This window comes from Triticum dicoccoides, chromosome 2A, assembly GCF_002162155.2.
Source record: "Triticum dicoccoides isolate Atlit2015 ecotype Zavitan chromosome 2A, WEW_v2.0, whole genome shotgun sequence".
NCBI lineage: Eukaryota > Viridiplantae > Streptophyta > Magnoliopsida > Poales > Poaceae > Triticum > Triticum dicoccoides.
This window is the reverse complement of record NC_041382.1, coordinates 191,516,650-191,523,786: the sequence shown is the minus strand read 5'-3', so window position 1 is coordinate 191,523,786 and position 7,137 is coordinate 191,516,650. Positions and strand designations below refer to the sequence as shown.

The 7,137-nt window shown below is 45.2% G+C and overlaps 1 long non-coding RNA gene across 1 annotated transcript; it reads left to right on the top strand.

Moving 5' to 3' along the window:
- The first annotated feature begins 5,874 nt into the window (after positions 1-5,874).
- On the top strand, positions 5,875-6,815 carry LOC119359256. Its single transcript, XR_005172437.1, has 3 exons — positions 5,875-6,091; positions 6,255-6,336; positions 6,445-6,815. It is a non-coding gene; the product is annotated as an uncharacterized LOC119359256 (long non-coding RNA).
- Positions 6,816-7,137: the final 322 nt, after the last annotated feature.

Genomic DNA, 7,137 nt, shown 5'->3' with positions numbered 1-7,137 from the left:
GATTTGATCCTGAGATGATCGTGTAATGTCCGAAGTTGGTAAGTGATGCATGTGATGGTTACGAGGTAACCCGAGCAGAATAAATGGTGCATGTAGTGTCATCATGCTGCATGCTGGTATCGTCAAATTCTTGTTGTTCATGCCATGATCATATTGTTCTAGCAGTATTATGTTCATGTTGTTCATGTTATGTTATCCTGATGATCTCATGATAATTCCTGCTTAACCTGTAATTGCCATGCTGTTGTTTGTCTTGAATGCTTCTGGTTATTGTGAGCTTGCAAGTATATTCAATGTACTGACTTGGCGTGTCATGCCAGTGTGCAGGTCATGCCTGGACTGCCTGCTTGGTTGGTGTCATTCCTGTGTTCGCGAGCTAGGATAAATGTTCCAGTCAAAGTCCCTGTGGATTGGAGTCCATCATCGTTGTTCGTTGTTCCGCTGCCAGTAGTTGTTCTTCTGCTTCGAGTTGTTATGCTGCTTGTATAGAGCAACCGTGGTTGGCATAGTGTCACCGTGCCGACGTTAGTCATTGTAATATCGGAACCCTTGTATTCATACTTGTGTTGTAATAGAGAGCTGGTTTATTCTATACTAAGCAGTGCCGTATTCCAGAAGACTTCACCTCGATCTTTGGGCTGGAATACGGGGCGTTCCGGTTTTCTCTGAGCCGGGGTGCCACAAGCTTGCTATCAGAGCAGGTTTGGCTGCAGAGCGTCCTAGTCCGCTGGAGCGTTAGAAAACGGTAGTGTAGGGTCTGGTTGTTGCCCTTGCTTGCTGCATTTGGTTGTTGCATTTGTTTGCTGCATATAGTCTTATTTCGGTTACCATTAACCCCTGTTTCATGCGTAGATGGCGGTCAACTTCCATGAGTACAGTGCCCTTCCCTTAGCTCCCGATGCTGTTCCTATTGACTTCAGTCCCACTCCTGCACCTCTCAGCTTTGCCGCCCTCCTTGGCGACATGTGGCATAGTATTTATCCCCTCGGAGATCCACCTCATTATCAAGTATTCTAGTTTTCTGCTGGAGGAAGAATTCGGGAATATGTTGCTCATGTTCATCTATCAGCCCCGATTCCTGTCGGTAAGCGCACCTACAGTTTCCATGGTGGTTACGGCGCTACTCCTGAACGTACCATTCAGCTTGCCGCAATGGCAGGAGTCACCGGTCTTCGTCATCAAGAGAGCATGGTGCAAGAGAACCGTGCTTATCAATATTATCCCACCATCGTTGAGAATCCTAGACGAATCCAATTTCCCTCTGTCAACCCTCAAGATGACCCGGCTATCCTCGCCATGTCTCGTTACATGACGGACGAGTGTCTTCTTATTTCTGAGTTAGTCCGAGACGCCATTCGGGCCAGGAGATTGCTTGGTGTCGCTTTACCTCAGTCTCCGCCAGCTTTTCCAGATCGTCCGCCTCGTCCATCCGGAGTTTCTGAGTCAGTGGTTCCACTCGCTACTCCCTTAGCTTCCTCGACAGTTCGCGAGCGTTTGCTCAAGCATAGGATGTAATTCTCCGCATAGTGTTTGTGCATCTGTTGTAGCATCATGCTTGTGTGTGCCTGTGTGGAGCAGCTTTGTAGCTTGTTTGTTGTGTGCTTTGTTGCAATAAATTGTTTTCTGGTGCTTCTTTGTTTTAAATCCTCGGTGTTACCCCCTTATGGAAATTATTCCTCGACCGACACCGGATCAGAAGAAGCCGTGAGCAATACAGATATACACCAAGGTCAGTTAAAAGCAATGAGATTTTCATCTGACAGCATTGGAGACATCCGTCCGGATACAAATTGTATTTTTATCAGACTTTCAGCAACAAGTACCTATCAGATACACTTTATCGCAGCCAAGATTAAATCAGCAAGAGAACAAAGTTGGATCAACAGTGCATTTCAAGTCAAAGGTATGGGCTATGCACAATGATTGAATCTGCCGTAAGGAAAAATTAAAACATTGTAACACCCAGAAGTCAGTCCCAATGCAGCATGAATTCAGTAAGGACAGTCAGACAATTCTTGTCATATAAATAATCAGCTGTCGGACTGACAAATATATATATATGTCATTCCATTCTCTGAGAAAATCAGTCCTGTCCTTCTCCACAATTTATCGATGAAGTGTACAAAGATAAGGTTCCCAGTCTGCATCGGAAGGGAATGAATGGATTCCCATACAAGATATTCAGTCTTCTCGATAAAATACTGCAAAAGCTTCTGGCATAAGGTACCGAGTCTTCCCTAGCAAACTCTTTAAGGGGGAAGCTTTGGTACGATACCCCGTTTTTCCTCAAGAAGATATCCACCGAAGGCTTCGAGCACAAGCCACCCAGTCTTCCTCAGCACGATATCCCGGTGGTTTCCAAACACAAGCTGCCCAATCTTCTTCAGCACGACACTAGTACAAGACATTAAATTATGAATTGTCTGCATATGGCAGTGTTTTCCAAATGGCAGATCTGCGACAATTTAATCTGAAACAAAAACTAGTGGGTGATGCCATAATCAACAAGTCTTGAAGGAAAGACAACATTGAGACAATAATCTTGGCAGTGATTATCAAGATCAGTCCCGCACATCCAACAATATGATGTTATTAACCCTGCCACTGTCCGGCATAATCCACGACAGTATTGAGATCTGTATAACCACACGTGAGCCGTATAAATATACCGAGGCTCAAAACATGAACTAGACCAGGGTATGATTGCCAGATATTGTACGTAACAGTATTCAGGGCCGCGAAAATAATCAAGGATACATATAAGGTCCCGCTCTTTCAGTTGAGGATCCAGATGAAGAAAGTAATAATAAAAGAGCAAGACCAACAATACAAGTATGTCGGTTATTATGTGAAAAATGTGGATGCCCAAGACCGTCTTATTCCACGGCAAACCCAAGCAAAGATCCACCCAAGAAGTATACTCCATTGTGGTAAGGACCTCATAGCGAGGCAACCAGCTCAGTCCACAGTATGCTCAGAACTATCAGCATTGAATACCCAAGTCTGTCCGGTCAGACTCATGGGCAACTCAATATATTGACCTCAACACCCACGATGGAGCATCGCCCAGACTGTTATTCCCAGGGAGATACTGGCAAAAATGAAGAATCAGTGTGAAAACATATACTTTGAGGATTGTTATCTCTCGCATAGGGGAAGCAATTAAAAGAATAGCATGTGTGGATTGGATTCTTTGACAAGATCACCGCCAGTCAAGCCTGCAAATCTTATCATCAGGAGATGGTGCATTTTTCTATCAGTCACGACAAGCAACAGTGAAACCTTTGGTACAACTTGGATACTCATGGCTGTGAAGCCAGTCAAGATAAGTCAGAAACTCCTGCAAGATGACAGCATCCGTTAGCAAAACAGATATGATCCACATCACTGTTTTGGAACCAAAAGGCATGCCTATATTCGAGGAATCCGATGCCTAGATAGAAGGGATTCTTTGTTCCACGGGGAGATATGTTCCCCAACTCCGTGGAATATTCTCGATACTCGATACAAGAATAACATTGCCAGCAAGGATGAATATCAAGAAGGACAAGCATGTCTGCACAAATAATATTTCGGATGCTAGCTCAGCCAACAGATATGAAAGAAAATTTGAGTCAGTATAAACAGGAACATATGAGGTACATCCTGTCAGAATGTCAGATACGGCGAAGCAAACAACCCCGGATCAAGATAGTCAGTCAGATCCAATTCAGTGGAAATATTATAAAAGAAACCTGAGTTGGAAACGGTTTCTTCAAGTTAGAAAATTATTTAACCCTGAACAACCAAATCTTGAGGACGAGATTTCTTTAAGGGGGGAAGGTTTGTAACAGCCTGGATTTTTGCCCTTTTCTTTTTTCCTTTGATTTTCTTGGATTTCCTATTTTGTTTTGCTTTTCTGTGGCTAAGTGGTTCTGAAACTTGGGAAGATCATGTCTTCCTAGGTTTTATAGTGGCTTGTCACCATCTTCATCATCCCAAGATCATGTCATTTCCATCCTTGACCAAACCCGGAATTCTTTTGTTGAGAATATTCCTTTTCTGATAAAGGAATAACCCTTAAAACCCTAGGTTGTGAAGCAACCTATATTTATGTCACTTCTAAAATTCCCAAATAATTCTCATAAATTGTTTGGGTAATATCTTCCTCAAATATGGCAAAATATTTCACTGCCATGTTCAAAAACAATCCTCCAATAATTCTTTTCCTATTCTGTACTAAATGGCACTTTGCAAAGGAAGTGCTATTTTTATTTTCCCGTTTGAACCCAAACTTCTTGGACAGCTTTTCATGTGCTTATCATTATCTCATGCCAAAATTAAACTCAAATTGCCTAGTGAATATTCCTGAGCAATTTTTCAAAGTTCCTGTCTGAGGGAAGTGATTGTGAAGGAAGTACAATCTAGGCATATCCAAATGAGTTGCAATTTTGCAAGATCATTAATATGATCAAATGATGACTCTCCACCAAATATGAGCTCATGCAACGCATCTATATGAGACCATCTCCAAATCTTAGTTTCTGGTCAGATTTTCAGTTTGTGAAACAACTATATTTTATATTGCTTCAATTGAGCTGAAAATTTACCAGGACATGATTCTACCTGTATCAACTCTGTACACCAAGTTTTACATCAATTAGTTAATCCAATTGCCCTGTGCAATTTTTCCAAGTTTCTGTCCAGAATGAAGCTTTGTGAAGCAAGTGCCACTTTGGTATTTACAAATGGCATGAAACTTTTACAGAAGTTTCATATCATCATATAACCCCTCTATGCCAAATTTCAGCTCACATAAATCAAGTATGTGAGTGCATCATCCAAATCCCTGATTTTGTCCAGTTTTGCACTTTCTACAACAACCCTCATCTAAACTCCTCCTCTTAGTATCATTGTTGGTGATCAGCATCACCTTAGTATGTGATCATCACCAGACAAACTTTTTACCACGCTACAAACCTAGTTTAACCACAGCAAGTTACAAGCACCTTCTTACTAATTTATTTTGGAGCTAAGTGCAAATCTCTTATTTTCCCCGGGACCGATTTATTTTCTCGTTTTGACTAAGGGAACCAATTTCAATCTACTGGACATGGTTGGCCACGCCAAAGAGCGCCTCTTGCGCCAGTGCGCATGGTGATCACGCTTGCGTCATGGCTGAGTGCGTGCTCTGGCTTGTTCCGGCCACTGTTCTCGTCTCCTCCCTCCTCGTATCGACCTCCATTCGTGTCCTGGAGCTCGCCCGTGCTCGATTGCATCACCCTGCATCGATGCCTTGTCGTGGTTCGCCATAAATGAGCCGCTAGCTCCATGCCCGTGTGATGCCCAGCCACTGACCTCCATTAGAGCACCGCTCAAGCTCGCTAGCGTGCTCTAGAGCCCTCCCCTCGACTATATAAGTGTGCCCCGAGCCCTGCCACAGCTCATTCACTCCTCACTTGCCTCCCCAGCCCACCGGAGTCCTCGGCCCTCTCTTCTTTTCGCCGGAGTTCGCCATGACCGCCTTGGTTCCTCCTCGGTTCCGGTGAACCTAGCCCCTCCCCTCTCCTCCAGAGCTGTCCACCGCGTTCCCCTCATCCCCGCAGTTCGCCCCACCACCTCGCCCTTCTCCGGAGTCCACTCTGGCCGCGTGCCCCGCAAGTCAGGCCGTCGCGCCTGCCTCTCTGCATCACTCCACCTCGAGCTATCCCGAGCTCCTCCTCCCTGTACGACCCCACCACCGTCCTCCCCGTGCTCCGCTAAGTCGCCCCATCCCATCACCCCTCGCCAGAGTGCCCTGCGTCACCGGAGAGCATCACCACCGCCGCCTCTCTGTCCGCCTCGGGCGCCGCCCCTCCCCTCCTCCCCACCTCGGCGTCCGGTTCCTCTCTGAACGGGTGCGGCGCGCCATCCTGAAGCTTCCGGTGCCCTCGCCTTGGCCTGGAGTGGCCGGAGTCGGCGGGGCCAGCGCCGGCAGCGCCCCTGTCCTCCTCCTCTGCTTCCTGTCGTGGCCAGGCACGGGAGGAAGAAGAAAACAGGGGGAGGAGAGAGAAGGATAAGGTGGGCCCCGCATGTCATCCTCTGCCCATTGACCCCGCCACTGCCACGTCACGTAAGTGGAAACGGGTTTTCCTAGAATACGTTTTCATTTGGCGAAAGTGTATTCTTTCCCTTCATTCGCTAAGATACGTTTTCCCTTATACCGAGGCCAGGAATGAGCTTTCTGTGCTCAGAAAGCGTATTTTCTAATATGCGCCTCTGCCTTATCCACTCAGGGACCCATTGGTGATAAAATCTTCACAGATTGGTCCTTGATCTTCAACTCCTCACAACTCCGCAACCGTAACTCCGATTGAGGTGAAACCAACGCTCACTTCTTCGTATCGTCGAGCTCTATATTTTGGTAAATTTTTCACTAGGTGTTCTCATAGTGAAAATGACCATTTTGCCCTTGCCTCTAATCAGCCCCCTCCAAGAGAAAACCGTCGGACGTTTTGTTCCGCGTCTTCACCGCACTTCTTCCTGGAGTCTCCGTCACCCCAGGCAAGCCACAATACCCACTTGCATGATAGTCATGCAGTAGCCATGGTTTTCAACTTGAATATTTATTAAATGTTTGCTTGTTTAAAATATGGTTATAGTTGTTTCAGCAATGCTTGTGGATGAATGCTTACTTTCTTACTATGTTGTTATGCACCTGGTTGGCATGCCCTGCTAGTTGTTAGTATTCCTTTCGTATGCTTATGCTTTCTAGTAGTACATATTGATGTTGGTAATGGTCTTCTGTGCATGACTGCCGTCTGTCCCGAGTACAGTTGTTATGCATGTTCCATTGCATCCAGTGGGTTAAATGCTTGCATGATGGCATTGTTGATATGTTCTTGCATGACGTTTATTGTTGATGCTAGTGGTCATGTTATGCTATGAGTAGTGTTGTACTGGTAAAATTCATGCTCTTCATTATGCCATGCTCAGTTGGAGATGATTCATTGTTGATATGGTGGATAGGTATGTTGCACCCGTGCTTATGTTAATCTCATGCTTATGCATTGTAATTGCATCATGTATTTTATCATGGCTCAACATATTTGCATTCAAGTTTAACCGGATTAAATTGAACTTGAACAACTGTTGGCTGAGCCATTGTGCCACCATATC